This window comes from Leptonychotes weddellii, chromosome 1, assembly GCF_054177405.1.
Source record: "Leptonychotes weddellii isolate Sample4059 chromosome 1, ASM5417740v2, whole genome shotgun sequence".
NCBI classification, from domain to species: domain Eukaryota; kingdom Metazoa; phylum Chordata; class Mammalia; order Carnivora; family Phocidae; genus Leptonychotes; species Leptonychotes weddellii.
In genome coordinates, this window is record NC_138369.1 from 186,895,973 (window position 1) to 186,914,487 (window position 18,515).

The following is an 18,515-nucleotide window of genomic DNA, read 5'->3' on the forward strand; positions in this document are numbered from 1 at the left end:
AGTCTGTTGTAGCCCTGTTTGGGAAGTGTGTGTGAAAATATTTGTGGGCAGGGGCTCCTGGCGTGGTTCAGTAGTTAAGCATCTGCCTTCGGCTCAGGTCATGATCCCAGAGTCCTGGGATCGAGCCCCACATCAGGCTCCCTGCTCAGCGGGGAGTCTGCTTCTCCCTCTGACCCTCCCCCATCTCATGCTCTCTTATTAAATAAATAAAATCTTAAAAAAAAAAAAAAAAAAAACCTAAGTAAGAGACAGAGACAGTTCTTGGAGTAGAAAATTTTCTTCAGAGGCATCTACTTAGACACCGCTTTATTTAAGGAAAAGAGAATCTTAACATGATTCAGAGCACTGACAAGTGTCTATTTGAAAGTCTCCCAATAAATACATGTTCAGCTCGTGGCCCAGGTGTGATAAGGAAAGCCCCATGCTGCAGAAATCTGTCTCCTGGCTTACTGCACTGTAACTCCACGGATGTTGTGCATACTGACGTTTGCAAGTCAGCCCGGAGAAACTTCCCAGGAACAGGTTGGTATTCCACCGGCATCAAGCCCTGCCTAAGATAGAGGGTCACGTGATCTCTTCTCCACCATGATAAGGACTTGGATGTTCAATGCATTGCTTTTGAAATGCACATAGCAAAGAGCATCACTTTAAATACTGTATTCTTAGTATTTGCATATGTGTTTTCCAGCGGTTTCTGTAAAAGTTCTAAGGCAATTCATTAGATGCTTGCTAAATGGATAATCATTTGGTGAATGTGAAATGTCTCTGTCTTATTGTTTGGGGGATGAATTTCTTTATTGCAAAGAGGCATCGCTCAAGATATTTCTCTCAATGATTCTTTCTTTTGGGGGCACACAGAAGTTATTATGGAAATCAAAATCACAATGAGAGATCACCCCACACCTGTCAAGATGGCTAGTACAAAAAACAAAAGATAATAAACGTTGGCTAGGATGTAGAGAAATTGGAGCCCTTGCACGCTGTTGGTGGGGATGCAAAATGGTGCAGCTGCAATGCAACAGAGAATGGAGGTTCCTTGAAAGTCTTCAGAAAAGACAACCATATGACCCAGCAATCTCATTTATGCATATTTATCCGAAAGAATGGAAATCCGAATCTCAAAGAGATATTAGCACTCCTATGTTCATTACAGCACTATTCACAATGGTCAAGGTGTGGAAACAACTTAATTGTCCACCCATGGGTGAATGGACAAAGAAAATGTGGTGTATACAATAGTGGAATGCTAGTCTGCTTTAAAGGAAGGAAATCCTGCAGACTCTGACAGGGCATGAGCCTTGAGGACGTTATGCTGAGTGACATAAGCCAGTCACAGAAGGACAAATACTTCGGACAAATACTCCCCTTTACATGCGGTTACATGGTCAAATTCAGGCAATTGAAGTGGTTTCCAGGAGCTTAGGGAGAGGAAAAATGGGGAGTTCCTAATCAACAAGCATCAAGTTTCAGTCAAGGGAGATGAAAAATCTCTCGAGACCCGCTCTCCAATATTCTACCTTTGGTCAACAATAATGTACACCCCAAAATTTGTTGAAAGAGTGGGTCTCATGTTAAGTGTTCTTACCACAATAAAATAAATTTCTGTGTCTTGAGGCACCTGGGTGCCTCAGTCAGTTAAGTGTCTGCCTTTGACTCAGGTCATGATTTCAGGGTCCTGGGATCAAGCCCTGTGTTGGGTTCCCCGCTCGGCAGGGAGTCTGCTTCTCCCTCTGCCCCTCCCTGCTTGTACTCTTCCTCTCTCCTGCTCTCTCTCTCAAAGAGATAAATAAAATCTTTTTTTAAAAAAAAAAAAAAGGATTACTGGGCACCTGGGTGGCTCAGTTGGTTAAGCGACTGCCTTCGGCTCAGGTCATGATCCTGGAGTCCCAGGATCGAGTCCCATGTCGGGCTCCCTGCTCGGTGGGGAGTCTGCTTCTCCCTCTGATGCTTTCCCCTCTCATGCTCTCTCTCACTCTCTCTCTCTCCAATAAATAAATAAAATCTTAAAAAAAAAATAAAAAAAGGATTACTATGTCTTAACCACATTCTCAAATGCACATTTTCAGGTCTGGGTTCTGTTTGTAACCCGAAAACCACCAGTCCTGACAATCCCATAGAGAATGTGGCATCAGTAGAGGGAACAGGAGCTGGGAGGACAGTTCTGTTACAGCAGGAGAAAACCTACATTGGGCTGAGGTCGCGTCAGGAGGGGAAGGCCGGTGGAGAGGGAAGAATTTCGTGAAGGCACTGGACAACAGCTGGGGTGCCATATCACTTCCCAATTCCAATTCCCCCACCTCCCCCTTGGGGCCACATAGCTTTAGAAGTCTAGTCTCAGCAGCAACCTCTCAGATCTCCCTGGTGTGTGTGCATAATTGTGGTCACACCAGGGAATAGTGCTAAAAGCCCCTTCTACCTTCGTGATCAAAAAGATGGGCATTGGTGTTCTTCTTCAGATAACTGGGCACTCATGCCCAATTAAGTTGCCTTGTTGAGCCTCAATGAACGAACCACTCGTAAAGAGTGTGTGAATTGAGATAATGAGCACTGACTTCTTATGACACAGTGGTATTTCAAAATAACGGTGCAGGGACATGGCAAAGAATATCAAATAAATTGGAAACTGCACTAAATTTAAATTCAGGTGAGAAACTGGACATGTTCCCAAACCCCACTGGGTTCTCATAGACTTTCAGAATCAAGGGGCTGGAAAAAGCTCCATTCCCAAGCCCCCAGGCATGACTCTCTAGAAGATACTTAGACCGACAAATGTTTAGTTTATGTGAACATATTTCCAAAGAGGAGATTCCATCATTTTCCTCTGCAACTTTAGAGTTATATTTATGTGGATGTGTGGTAGTTTTGAGTGTATTTTATTTCCCTACCCTTCCTCAAACTACATGTAGTTTACAAGATTGCATACAAGACAACATGATATAAGGCAGATATAAAAATGCATACAAATGCATACAAAATGATAACATGAATAATCAAAGGAATGGAAGTGAATGGAATGTAAGGCAGAAAAGGAATTAATCATGAAATAATATCAGCACTTTGAGTTGGCTTACTCTTTATAGCTGCTAGAGGTAGGACACTTATTTCTCTCTGAGCTTCCTACTAGCCAAAGCAAAGAAGGAAGTGCATCCTGTTACAGTTCAAAGGGTCTGACACATAAAGATGAACCAGTCACTCAGCAGAAGCAGAAGTTTCTCTCATGGCTTCTCCTGAAGAGAATGGGTGATACAGCACGCAGTTCCCAGTGTCTGATCACAGATCCAAAGCATTCCACACAGCACCAGGGGACTGGCAACAAAACAGTGCTCCAAGCACACAGGTCTCAGCTGCTTCGGCTACAGAAATCAAGAGACTACACGTGCTCAGCTAGTCCTCCATACTTGCCATTTCTTGACACTCTGGAAAGAATCAGGCAACCTAAGTGATCAGGGAAGGGGTATCAAAAATAATAGAAATAATGGAAAGGCAAAAAGATCTTGAGAGATGGAATGCTATATGTTCCAGTTTCCACAATCTTCTATTTCTGTGCTTTAAACACAAATTCTCCTCTGAGAGTGCCTAATGCATTGTGGGCAAACAAATATTTACAGACCTTACTTGATTTGAACCTAGGCTGTAGGGGTCCTGAGTCCAAGCACTTGGCCACCACACTCTAGGACCTCACCTGGTAAGTCCACATGAGCAGTCACTCTCATGGACATGAAACATAACTGAACAGACCCTCAGAAAACTCTGTTTCATTACTGTTGGGTATTTTCAGAAGGATATCCTGGGAGTGGCCCCGAAGGCGGTCATGGAGAGATTTGCAGATGTGAGCTGAGCAGGGGTAGCCACGTGCAGACAAGTCCTCCAGGGAGAAACCAAAGATGGCGTGTTGATGGGGACATACGTATGAATTTTGATTAGTCTAGGTTTTTAAAAAAAAAAGGTTGACCATCTCAATTTCCAGTTGAATTATCAAATGCTCCCCCCACAATACTTCCTTGAGGTGTTCAGCACTGAGCACGCTCTGCAGAGACGATGGGCTTACATTGGCGAGCACGGGAGGAAATCCAAGGAGAGGTCCCCACACTAGGAGGCACGGCAGGAAGGAATCTGATCCAGAATGTGGGCCCAAGAACTGAGGACCAGGACAGAAGCTGGACCACTGGGAAAATAGTCAGTCTAAGGTTTTAAGATCAAGTGGAACACAGCCGGGGACAAAAGCTTCATTTAGCTGTTGCTACACATAATACCTTATTTTTAAAAGGGGTAACGCACCTGTGAAAATGTACTGAGAAATTAAAGTCGGGGCTTTGTTTTTGAAAAATAAAATAAACTTGGCATCTGACATTGGTTTTCTCACATCAGAGACTACTTACAGCAGGAGAGATTCCATCATGGAAAGAGCCCACAGTGAACGGCACAGACGTGGCCATTAGCTTGACAAGAATGGAGCCTCAGCCCTGCGCTGTGGTCTGTGCTGTGTGAATGGACCTCATTTATCCAAGAAGGTCGCCGAACACAGCCCCAGGCGACAACCCTGAGCTCACTAGCCACACTAAATCTGTGATTCACCCTCACTTCACAACAGTTAGCAGAGGCCCTAGGGCCTTAGAAAAAGTCCAAGGCAAGTCAAAATCAAATCTGGAACATCAGTATACTTCTAGAAGTGGGTAGAGACAAACCCACAAGCCTCTTGAAGATCTACCTATTTTTCCAAGACCCATTCTTCTTCTTACCCCTGAATTCCTCTTGCCCTTAAGAGAGAACTTCCACTGTCTTGCTGTCTACCACATGCTTTACTTCCAGACTGATCTTCCCCAAATACAAACCCATGCTGGGTATGTGCAGCCTAAGCCCTTCATTGGGCCATAGCACCTTTGGATAAACCCACACTCCCTAGATCCTCCCCTGGCCTTGGGTCTTCTCAATCCATTCAGCCCCTTTAACCAGAGTATTTATGGAGCGAATCTCTCTGCCAGGCCCTGTCCCAGGTGCTAGGGATTCGCCGGTGTCCCTATTCTCTTGGTGTGTGCATTTGAGTGAAGAAAGCCCTCTCCCTGACTCCACCTACCTTTGCCCTCGAAGACCATGTTCTCTATCACCCTGACTCTTATGTGGATAAGCAAGCTAACGTTACCCTCATGCAGTCTTCAGCTCGTCACTGTTTACTAGAATGTGACTATCTTCCCAAATGTTCTTTTTAGTTTATTGGGTGATGAAGCTATGTGAGAGAAATGCAAAGGTTTTCTTTGGCGGCTCTGCCCTAAAAGCCCAAAGAGGTCAGTTCCGAGAGAGGGCCCTCCGTGGGAGGTTGGCCCGGGCATGCATTCCGGGCCTGTCTCAGACCTGAATACCAAAAAACCCTTCTCAGGTGGCTTTCTTCCTAAGAACCCTAAAAGCACATACTTACTCCTAATCGACTGAACAAACTCCTAATCGAGTTTCATAGCATGAATTGAGGTAAGTCACCACAAAAGGTATTTTCAGGCCCCCAGACAAGGAAGGGATTGTTTGGAGGGCGCCGGGGTAATTTGTGGGTCTGTTTTATTTCTGAATCAGAGGCAGTGGAAAAGCTGCTTCAGACCCCATGGCCTGAGCAGCGGGTGGAGCTCGGCAGTGATTCATGGAGAGCTCTCCGCTCAAACTGAAACTGTACATGTTTGTCTTCGCAGCTGTGTGTTATTTTTACCCTTACTAAATATGCTCTCTTACACCTGGAATCCCAGTCTCTTCCCTCCAGTCCAGTCCCCTTCCCCCTCTCCAGAGCAGCTGAAGACTCAGTTAATTAAAAATCGCCACCAACTCACCAACAGTTAGTTCTTTGTCCCTGAAAGGGGTTTGTTTATGGTTCCCTGAGTTTCATTATTGAAGTTTTTATTTCTCTTTACAGCTGAGAATGGATATCAGCAAGATCTTGAAATCTGGGGAGAACTGCATCCTTTCGGGATTCGTCATTTGGAAATAAAATATTCTATAGAACAGGATCTCTATAAATAGTTACATGCTCAGGATGAGATGCGGCATATTTTCTACCTTGGGAGTTGTCTTTTTTTTTTTGCTTGGAATACTTTCATTTGTCAGAGAGGAAAGAATCAAGTCCAATAGCCACCAAGGTGCTTCAGGTTTTTATTTTCACAACAGGCTATGTAAATTCCGGTTAACCAAAATTATTTCACTTTCAAGATAGAAAATGCCAAAGCGGTCCCCCTGTCCCTTTGCCAATACCCACAGTGATCCGATGGGATTCCCATGCGCCATAATGGGGAGCAAGACTCCTAGGCCTTCTTCCCCTACAAAATGGCGCCCATCCCCTTGACATCCCAAGAGATGGCAAAGGCAGTTGTGAGTGGCTGCTGAGGAGAGGGGATGAGGAGAGGTCTGCTCCAGACTGAGAAGCAGTAGCAGAGCCTTTGTCTCCTTCCTGACTTTTCCCTGAGTGAGGCTCTTTCAGTCCATGTCTCATTTTTGCAGCCCAATGAACTGACTCAAGGCCCCTTACGAGTAGGACAAGCTAGGACTAACTGACCTCACCATCACCGTTCGGAAAATTCACTAGCTTGCAAGTCTCCAACACCGTGCTACCCACACCTTGGAAGACGGCCAAGCTTAATTAGGAGGCATCTTGCAGGCCAACCCCATTCAGAACCCTGAACCAGAAAGGAGCGTATGCGATTGTTGTTGCGGATTTCACTGTCCTAACAAAACACACGAGGTCTTATAGAAATTGCAGGAAAATACACATTAGTCAAATCTCAACAAGTATAAGTAGAAAGGCGTGGAGAGAGAGCAGTCCCAGCAAACGACTTGCAAGTATGGAATATTGAGTGTTGCACATAAAATGAGGGAAAGTGGCATTAAAAGACCTTCAGCCGAGATTCCATTCTGTAGGTGGCTGCTGGGCACAGCTCAACACAAACAACATCAGGGTCCATGAACCGTCACCAGCCTAATACTGAGAAATTTTTTTATTTTTAATGTCACCCCAGCAAATATTTACTGAGAGCCACCAATATACTTGAATGGCAAGTCTCTTCATGACGCTGACAACTTTTTTTAAAGATTTTATTCATTTATTCCAGACAGACAGAGAGAGAGCATGAGCGGGGGAGAGGGGCAGAGAGAGAAGCAGGCTCCCGGCTGAGCAGGGAGCCCAACGTGGGGCTCGATCCCAGAACCCTGGGATCATGACCCAAGCCGAAGGCAGACGCCCAACCAACTGAGCCACCCAGGTGCCCCCATGCTTACAATTTTTAACATGTGGTTTTGTTTGGAGACATCTGACAAAGGTAATGTGAAGGCGAGTGCAGGTAAATTGACCTGCTGTAATAAATTCAAATGAGATGCAAGTAAATGGTTTTTAAATGTGTACTACCTGCAAGAAATCCAAATGGTCAGGGTTTGGATGTAATGCCTCTGAGACAAGAGACAGAACAGTTAGCTTGTTTGTCCCATGGAGGAAGCTCTGTTGTCCGGCTAAAGGAAGCAGCCTGAGGGAGTAGAGAGGAGTCCAGGCCTGGAGTCCAGGGGCCCATGACAGGTGGATGTAAGCAAGTTATGAAAACGTTTGGTTTTCAATGGTTTTCATCTGGGAAAAAAGGGGTAGAATCATAATGCCATTTCATAAATCTAGTGAAGAAATTGGAAGGGATATTGTGTATTGAAATCTATGAATAAATAACGGTGTACTATGAAGATCCTGATGAATGTTGCTCATTCTGGACGCTTTCTTTCCTGCCCCGAGGACTGGGTCACACCCTCATGCCTGCTACAGCTGGGCCCTGAACATCCCTCTGTTCTGTACTCGTCCCGGGATCCCACAGAAGTTTCTTCACCTTTGATGGGCCATGAGCTTCTCTTCACCCATCTTCATGGCAGGAAACACAGTGCATGATGGAAACACCAACTAAATGTTAATTTAGGGCAGGTTTTCTCAGTTTTACACTATTGACATTGGGGGCCAGACATTCTTTTCGAGGTGGAAGGAGGGGGGTCCTCTCTTGTATATTATAGGATGTTGAACATCTCTGGCCTCCAGCCACTAGATGCCAGGAACACCCTCAGGTTGTGACAATCAATAATGTCTGCAGACATTGCCAAATGTCCCCTGAGGCACAATCACTGTGGTTAACAACTGCTGGTTTCATGAATTAAGATCCACTGAACTTGGGCAAGGAGGCAAGAGCCCCTCCCATTCTGCCTGGTGTTTATGAGCACTAAGTACGTGGCCCCAACATCTGGGCTGGTACTTGGAGGGGTCCAGGCCCTAATCTCAGGAGGATTCCCAGTGTGGTTTGTCTACACCTCGTTTGGGGTATACCCCCAAACCCTGGGTTCATCCCCACTTCCTTCTTTCTTACTCTGTAGATCCGACCCATCAGCAAAGCACATCAGTTCTACCTTCAAAATACATCCAGAATGCCATCACCTCTCCCCCACCCTCCACCCCTCCCATTCTCACCCAGGCCCCAGCATCCCTTACTCTAACTCCTGCAGAGGCCTCCTAGCGGGTCTTGGCTTCAACACAGGAGCCAGAGAGATCCTGCTACGTCTGAGTAACATCACACTCCTCACCTTTGCCTGCGGCACCCCAATGGTCTCCTAGCTCACTCAGAGTAAAGCCCACAATCACTTGACCTCACTGCCTGTTTGTGGCTTGGGTCACTAAATGTCAGTCACAATTGTCCTCTAACACTTCAGGCTGACCTCGGGGTCTTTGCACTTAGCATTCCCTTTTCCTGCAATATTCTGCTGTTTAACCAGAGGGCATTCTCCCTCGCTACCTTTGGGACTCTATTCAAATGTCACTTTCTTAGAGGTAATGCTCTCAGGCCACCCTACCTAGAATGGCCACCCCCTTTCCTGCTTTATTTTATTCTTAACATTTACCATGATCTGGGTGGGAGGATGGGTTAGCCTGGTGGTGGGTGTTGAGGAGGGCACATTCTGCATGGAGCACTGGGTGTTATGCACAAACAATGAATCATGGAACACTTCATCTAAAACTAATGATGTAATGTATGGGGATTAACATAAGAATTAAAAAAATAAATAAATAAAAATTAAAAAAATTAAAAAATTAAAAACAACAATAGCTTGAAGATAGGAAAAGTTCAATAAATATTAACTGTTAAAAAAAAAAAAACATTTACCATGATCTAACTGGCTATATATTTTAATTAGTTATCTGATTCAGTGGCCATCTTCCGCATGAGAAAATGAATATAGCAGGGCAGAATTTTTGTGTGTTTTATGACTGTATGTTAAGTATCTAGAACAATGACTGTACACAGTAGGCACTCAATAAATACTTGTTGGATGAATGAATGGCCGCATGCATAATCAGTATGTCTGATGCCAAGATGGGCCAATCAGGCAACTCCGTTTTCTGTCATCTTCATTACACTGTGGGTTGTATGCTCATTACAGGTTATGTCAAAAGCCCTTGCTCTCCGACGCCAGGCTGGAGTTATCCACCCAACAAATCTTCTTCCCAGACCACAGAGAGAGGCAAGACCCAGGATCCCCCGCACAGGCTCAGCCAGGCAAAACCCCACTATGGTGTGAGGGGAGGGAGGCGCTCCTTGGCCCTGGCAGACAGACCACCCGGGAGCAGACCAACCTCCACACGTTGTATTCTCCAGAGCCTTCACTCTGCAGGTCACTCAGTTCTCATCTCCCTGGATCCTGCAACAGAGCAGTGCTTCTCAGACCAGTGAGCATGGGAATCCCCAGGGGGCTCATTAAACCACAGAGTGCTGGGCTCCATCCCAGAGTCTTGTCTGATTCAGGAGGTGCGGGGTGGACCCAAGAATCTGCCTGTCTAACCAGCTCCCGGCTGGTGCTGATGCTGCTGATCTTGGGGCTTGACCTTGAGAACCACCACACCAGGGAACCCGCACCTAACTGACTCACACGAGAAGTTAATGACCCCAGGTGGTTTGGGGATGGGGCTGGGGCAGGATTCACAGCGTGGCACGCAAATTCAGTATGTTCCCGCTGCGATGAGCTTCCAGGTGGGCCTACATGGGGTTTTCCTCGCCTGTGGAAGGATGCAGGAGATGTCCAATGCAACACGCCTGAGATCCGGCTGGCTCTCTGAGTCAGAGATACTTAGATGCTGCTCTGCGCACAGGACTGCCTGCCTACTCGTGGAAGGCAATTCTGTTGTGGCCGTGTGTGTGTGCGTGTGCGTGTGTGTCTTGGCCTGTCTGTAGTGGCTTCAGCCTTAGCAACCTCACAGCCAATTAAGGCCATCAGCAGGGGGCTCGCTTAGAGGCCAGGCGAGCAGCGCGCCCCCTCTCCCCACCCGCAGGGCCTCTGTGTGTACCGCACTCGCAAACAGCTGGTTCAGCTTTGAGAGTGCACGGACGCTTCTCCACTGTGTGACCACGTGGGGGTTTCTCGTGCGTCAGGCTGGAGTGAAGAAAGGGGGAAGGCAGGGTGGTCGTGGACTCCTGAGGCTGAGAAATGATGTCCTGCGTCTACACAGCGTGCAGTGAGATTAGTGTCTGCATGCACCGTACCCTCTGATATGGTAGCAGCCAAGCCAAACCCACAATTACTTCCCCGTTGGCTCACAAAACAGTGGTTCCTTTCTCTCCTGTTTTCCTTTTATTATTTTTTATAGAGGGCTATTATAATGGCAACAGATCTCATTTCACCACTTGTATTTCATTTCAGGAGCTTGTGAGCACATCATGGCTGAGGTTTTGTAGAATTCCATGGTTTGGTGAGGAACGGAGTTCCTCCCTCCTCCCAAAGCACTTAGTCTTTTCCTCCTACGGGTAACGGACAGATAGGGGTAAGATGGTATTCTATGCAGAAGGAGCTGGGTCAGATTCAGGCAAGACCCAAGCTACAGAGTGCTCCTGTCCTTGGGGGTCTCTGCTGAAGAGCAATGAGGGGCCGCAAAGGGAACAGCCCGCATGTTGCAGCCAAAGTCCAGTTTTTGACTTAGGTAAATTCTCCTTGAACTTGACTTCAAGAGGTACGTGTGCTGCATAAAAGTCCACCACATGAAAGCTCACAGCTATGACAATTAGAAGAGGCTGCTGAGCTGGGGGCCAGGAGGTACACTTCTTTTCTTGCTTCTGTCTCTAAGTCCCTGGCACACCTGGCCTGAGGCTTCTGGCTCGGGGGAGCTGGTGGGCAGGTGGTAGCTGCCTCTGGAGAGCTGCTGGGAGATGGAGTGTTCAGGAGCTACACCCCTCTCCCTGGTGCTCACGCCTTTCTCTACAGTGTCTTTGCCACGAAACCTGCAGGGCAGGACCCCTTTCTCCACGACTCTGCCTCTGCCCCTGACATCTCAGGTAGGGCTGGTACAGCCAGGTGCCCATTCAAGGTCTCCAGAACGAAAGCAGAGTGAATACAAGGTCAGGCCCTCTTGTATTGAGCTGGAACTGACGTGTGTAAGTAACACGCAGTGAGTCAGCAAACCCGGCAGGTCCAATCCTCAGCCATCTTCTATCTGCTGGTCGGACCTCTAGATGAAATAAGCCTTAGCTACGCCAATGGATTTTGAGTATCCCCTGCCTCCACACCCCTTCAGGCAGCCTGCCGTGCTCTGCAGAGCAGACCCTGCCTGGCCACCCACCTCTCAGTACTCTGCTGGGTCCCAGGGAACTACGGATCTGACGTACCATCCCCTCTACCACTTCCCATCTAGCCAGGCTGAGCCCCTTAGTGACAAGGAACCGACCACCCCAGGGGAGCCTCGGTTTGAAGGTCCGAAAGCAACGGCTCCACCAACCACTGAGCAGCACAGGCCCTGGGAGCACCAGGTACGGCCAAGTTTGCTGTGTCCATCTGGCCAAGGCATCACACCCAGCGACTCAACCCAGCACTAATCAAGGTGTTGCTGTGAGGATTTTGCACAGATGCTGTTAACATCTGTCATCCATTGACATTAAATAAAGGCAATCATCCTTAATACTGTGGGTGGGCCTCACCTAATCCGGTGACGGTCCAAAGAGCAAACACTGAGCCTTCCCTAAGGAAGAGAAAGACTGCAGGACCAACTGCTGCCTGAGTTTTCAGCCTGCCAGCTTGCCCTGCAGACCTCAGACTTGACAGCCCACACAACTGCCAGAGCCAATTCCTTAAAGTAAGTGTCTAGCCTATCGGCTGTTTCTCTGGAGAACTCAGTGGACACACCAGGCCGGCCCCACTCAACTCCGGCAGACAGCTGAGCTCTGGCAAGGGTGGGCAGGAGCCCTGTATCTGTCTCTACTACAGAGAGGATCAATGCATGTCACCCTCCTGTCTCTTGGGGGTGGGTAACGATGACACTTGGTTACCAGCGGACATCTGCATCAGAGCTCAACTCCACAAAGCCTCGGAGGTTCCTGAAGCCCCTCCCCCCCCATTTCACACCAGGCCTGCCATTTTCCATCAAGGAAGCATATGGCCCTTGATCAAAGGTAGATGGAGTCAGCCGTGCTCTCTTCACGGACAGCACCTGCCAAACATACCACCGTGGATCCGAGAGGAAGACAAGGATTAGGAGACTGACTTCCCTCGGTGGCCACCACCAAAACACGTCACAGTTTGCTTCAAAAGCTGGAACTGCCTTTGAAACTCCTGTGATGGGAACATTCGGAGCAATCCTAGAATTTTGTGAGGGCCTAAGAAAGGAAGGTAGTAAAGTTACCATTGTTCCCTCACAAGAAAACTGATCAGTTCCTCCAAAAACGATTGCATTTCCCAGAAAAGTGACCCACTTTTGCACCAAAGAGGAACGGCCAAAGGGCCTGTCCCCGTCAGCCGGGCTGAGGAATGTGGGAAAACCTTCCTGGGAGCTCTGTCCTTCTTGGGGACCCAGCCCCTTGGCCAGGCTCGGCGTTCCTGTCCCGAATCCCTGTGGGGACCTCCTCAGGCTGGAAAGGCTGTCCCACGGCCCCAGCCAGGTGGCAAGTGAATGCTGGCTACTGATGGGAAAAGAAATGGTGTCCACTTCTCCTGCAAGACAGCAGGCTTCTCCTATTTACATGCGGGGAGAGCACCACGGGAACAAAAGAAGGTTTTGTTTCTGCGACACCATCCTCACCTCCTTGCTCTGTCTCCTCCTGAGGCTGCTAAATCCAGGCTGGCAATTTCTGGAGCTGGTCATAGGCCAAGCTCCAGAAACAAGGGACAGGGCATGGCTCACTCTGCTCATGGCTGCCTGGAAATCACCTCAGTGCCCTTTGTCCGAAGTCTTCTTTCCCACTCTCTCCCACAAGCAAGGTCTCTCTTACACACACACACACACACACACACACACACACACACACGCTGATGTATTCTGGGCAGCTAGCCTTGGAAGAAGTGCTAAGTACTCTCAGTGCTCACAGCACGACGACCAGTTAACGAGCATGGAAACATTCTATCGGATGGATAGGTTTACCTGTGAAATATGGACATGTAACCATCAACTGGTCGGGACGTGGCTATCCTGGACCCTTTGACAGCATTTTCTACCAAGGTCCTTCCGTCCTCTCGGGACTCTAGGAATTACCGCCTTGCTGGGCCTGCCTTGGCTTGAATTCCATTTAAAGGACCGGCATCATAGCAAGATTCAACACCAGAGTTACCGTTCCCATTTTCCAGAAGCAGCCAGATGCACCGAGGTCATGGACTTCTCGGAGCCGGGGAAAGCTCTAACATCTGTGGTCTCCCTGTTTGGCACGTCAGCCTCACCTCAACATTCCCACTAAGGGACTGTGACTTGGCACCTTCATCAACTACAAGTTGACGCAATGGTTTCCAGTGCTTATAAAACATGACAATTATAAAAAGCACATTTAGCATTAGATATATATGTAGCAAAAGGGGCCTACTATAGTTGCAACAGAGTGGAAAATGCAATGGGTGTGGAGTCAAACACCCCTGGTTTGAATCCCGTTACTTTAAGCTGTGATCTTGACTTAGCCAGAAAATGCTCGAGCCTCAGTTTCCTCTTCCATCGAATGGGGACGAGCACTCCTCACAGGGCTCCTTGGAGAACTGATAGCTCACTAGATATAAAAGGGCTTTGTACATGATACAGCACTGGCAAGTGTGTATCCTCTTCTTATGATCCCACGTCAGACTGTGCAACATTTAAAAGACATTATCCTGGGGCGCCTGGGTGGCTCAGTTGTTTACGCGTCCGACTCTTGATTTCGGCTCAGGTCATGATCTCAGGGTCTTGGGATCAAGCCCCACCTTGGGATTCTCTCTCTCCCTTTCCCCCTCCCCCTCCCCCTGCTCATGCTTTCTCTCTCTCTCTCTATAATGAATAAATACATTTAAAAAAAAAAAAGAAAGAAAGAAATTATCCTTTCTTTGTCCTGAGATTTTACATTCTTTCTGGATATATCTGGGATATTATATCATAATTAAAATCAACTTTACTTTTCAAACCCACAGCTGATGAAATGCTTCTGAGTGTCAGGGACTATTCTGCATTTGATAACACATTCTGTTGTGACCGGCATATCGTGACAAACTCAGGAAAGTTAATACTTAGGCATGCCATCAGAGCAGGGTTGTAAGCGTAAGTAAAGACGAGAAGAAACAGCGTGGTGCATTAGAGAAGGGGACAGAGGAGGGAGGAGTGGGGGGGGGGGTGGAGGCCATATGAAGTAGACCCGTTAGCCAAGTCATACGGCTTGGACATAACGCTGCATTGCCTGGCCACTAGTTGACACTCTCCCTCCATAAAAACATAAGACAGCATTATTTTCCAGGCAATAAAAACCTCAGAGATGAATTCTGCCATATGTGGGCACGGCCCCCCTCCCACAGAGCCCGTGTGCCTGGGAAATAGAATCGAACACCACATCTTCAAAGAGAGTTCTTGGTAAATATACCGAGGTTTTACAACCTCTATCCTCAACATAAACCACTGGAGAACACATTTTCTCAGCTTTGCCCCGTGTTACCGTTCCATGGCCTTGCTTTCTGAAACAATCTTTGGAGGAGTGTGACTCATTTCCATTTGGCCTGATCAAGGGATAGGAAAACCAGAAGTCCCGGAGAACAGGAGTCAGGGGTCGCCTTACCTTGAGCCGTTCACCTGGTTAGGGTTACATTCCATCTTGATGGTGACCCTGGCTGGGGGTTGAGACAGCCAGTCTTGCTGAGGGACGCGGGGGCTCATCTTGGATGTCTGTCCATAGTCGCCGGAGGAGGACGCGGTCATGTCTGTCTTGGTCAGGTGTGGCGTCCCGTAGGCGCACTCAAACAATGACTGGTCCTCGCTCACAACCGATAACGCTTCCTGAATGCCCAAAGAAACACACATTCAGGACACGCCGAAGGACAGTCATGCTTCAAAGAGCTGCTGACTTTCGAGTCATTTCTAACTGGGGGCCACAGTTTAGGGAGCTTTCATGGTATATCCAGTTCTATGTCTGGGGAGAAAAAAGTAGCTGGTTTTCTTCCCTCCAGACTCTAACAGTTGGAACCAGCCGGCCCGGAGAAACTTTCCTGCGGGTCTCCGAGCATCTCCAGCTTGACTGCAGCAGTGCGGATAATACCCACTTTAATCTCAACTCAAGGAAGTTGAATTTCAAAGGTCTTAGAAGACATCCAATTGCATGTGTCATTATTTGACAAATGCAATCTATAATTCAAGCAGACAGGGTACAGAATGGTCATGGAGATTAAAAAAAGAAATGGGATGGGTCACACCTAAGAGTCTGGCAAAACAGCCACATTCCCAGGAGATTTAAAAGAAGACGCAGGGGCGCCTGGGTGGCTCAGATGGTTAAGCGTCTGCCTTCGGCTCAGGTCATGATCTCAGGGTCCTGGGATCGAGTCCCGCATCGGGCTCCCTGCTCCTTGGGAGCCTGCTTCTCCCTCTGCCTCTCTCTCTCTCTGTCTCTAATGAATAAATAAATAAAATCTTTAAAAAAAAAAATTAAAAAAAATAAAAATAAATAAATAAAAGAAGACGCAGTTAGAAGAAGAAGAGTAAGAGGACGTGGAGCCCCAGAGGACAAACGTACAAAGATATGAATTTTCCACTTCGAAGTTATTAGCTGAAATAGAGTTTCAAGCGGTACTTCCATGATGGTGAACATCTGGATGATAAAGGAACCAGGAAAAAAAAAAAAAAGCTGTGAATTATCCAGATGCCTCCAAATACCAGGATGTTTAAAATATCTGGATCACTGACTAGCTCTTTTTCTCCTTTATTTTCTGTTCATATCTTTGGTCCTTTGCATGATTTGGTGAAAAGACAACAAGATTCCTCATTGTTGTATCATCAGTTCTTCTGGGGCTTTAAGTCCCACAAGTGGTTAGCCTATGGCTACACTTATATATTCTACGGCCAAATCAGCAAAGGCAAATCAGATTTGTAAATTTCTTTTTTTAGATTTTATTTATTTTTTAGAGAGCGAGCGAGAGAGAAACAGCATGAGAGGGGAGAGGGTCAGAGGGAGAAGCAGGCTCCCCGCTGAGCCGGGAGCCCGATGTGGGACTCGATCCCAGGACCCTGGGATCATGACCTGAGCCGAAGGCAGTCGCTTAACCATCTGAGCCACCCAGGCGCCCAGATTTGTAAATTTCAACCACTTGAATGATATACTAGTGTAGCAGAAGAACTATAAGACGATCCAATTTTGGTTTCTAGCACAGAAAAAAAAAAAAAAACCCGCGTGATAGCTCATTTTTATTTTATCCCTTTGGCATCCTCAGCATGGCTACTAACTGCTGAGAAGCAGATGCTGCTCAGGTCATACTTTAAAAAAAAATGAAAATTTTGATGCTGGGCGGCGGGGGACTATGGAGAACTTCAGTCCAAACTTCTCATCCCCAAATGAGAAAATATGAGCTCCAGAAAGGTCCAGAACTCACCTTAAAGTGAGCTGCGGAATTAGGGACACATTGGACTGGTGTTTTACCACTCACTCCCTCAGACTACGAAGATGCCTTTCTTACATTTCTTGGTTTGGGATATTGTTACATTAGCACTCCCTTCTTCTTCTTCAAGTTGATATTTAAATAAATAAGGACGCTCCCCTTTAGTCACAGAGCCTTACGAAGCAGCATTTCTAAGATACAGACCTCCCTCCTTACCCAGGAGTAGCAGGATCCTTAGGGAACACATGCAATTTCACAAAGGACCCCTCCAAACCCGGTGTGCACTCTGCCACTCGGTCCCCCGCCTACCCAAGGACTAACTTCACAAGTACGTGGACTTCATTACCAGAGTCCTTGCGCTAAGAATCAGTGAGTAGGAAGAACCACAAGGCACAAACGGGGCTCTGGCCCCCAGAGTGCTGGCCAGATGCTGTGCACACAAAACACCCCGCCACCCCCAACTTCTTAAAAATCCCTTGAATCACAGCGTGTGACACTTGGGACAAGAGTAAGCTGGCAGTTGAAACGGTGACACAAAACATACAAAAGGACAGGTTGTGCCAGCCAGACAGCCAGAATCAGACGCGAGGAAGGGAAAAATAAAATCCTAACTAAGGCATCTTTGAATACAGGGCAAAATCAAACAGCAACCACAGAGAGCAACAATACGAGGCAGGAACACCGAAGCTCAGTGTATAGCAATGGGCACGGGAGGCGTCAGGACAACATGAAGACATGGCTCTCTCTCCTGGTCACAAGGGGAGGGAAGGCATCTGAGGCATCTAAACTTCCAGACGTGGGTGTAAACGTGAAATCGGCATCACGGCATGGACTCAGTGCAGGAGTGCTCTTTAATAAAGACATAAACCAAAGCTTCTTATATAATGCTTGCAGAACAGAGTCTCCCTTCCCATAGCAGCGCTGCACAGAGAGGTTTCGCACACTCAGAATGGGAGACAAGGCTGACAGCCGCCCCCCACTGCCACCTGGTCCCGCAGACTCCCAGCCCCGCTCCGGGGGGGATAATACACTACGTCATGTTAGCGTCGGCTCGCCCGTGAAGAGAAACATGAATAAATGTGCAATTGATCTCAGAACTTGGAAGAAACAGGGGAGGTGTGAGGGACAGGCTCAGTTTTAAATTACAAGTGAAAAAGAAAAAGATTTTCACAGCAGGAAGAGTCACAACGTCAGAATATTAGTAGACCTCCCAAGGTAAAGCAGGGTATTCGTGCAAACCCTTCCAGGGACCAAGCAAATGGAGAATGAGGTTTAAAAAGTGGACCGAAATCGGAGAACTAAGACAAGGCTCCAGTATGTGTTTGGAGGGTGAGGAACCCATTCCCACATCTGGCAAAGCATTATTTCAGCACATGGTTTTCTAAAGAAAGAAATCAAAGTTAATTGAGATTGATTTAGGGGGGGAAAAAACGTACAAAGCTAAAGATAAGGGAGACACACATCTTTTCTTCATAGCTTAAAATTCTCCTCAAAGGGAACATTGCATAAAAAATGAGAAAGGTGATGTGATTCAGAATATCAAAGGTTGCTTTTGTTCACTAGAGGAGAAAGGGCCCACAAAGTGAGGGAGCTTCAGGATAAACACCTCAAGAAGAGTGAAAGATAATCCACATTCTGGAAAGATAGAGCAATTAAAAAAAAAAAAAAAGCATGCCCCAAAG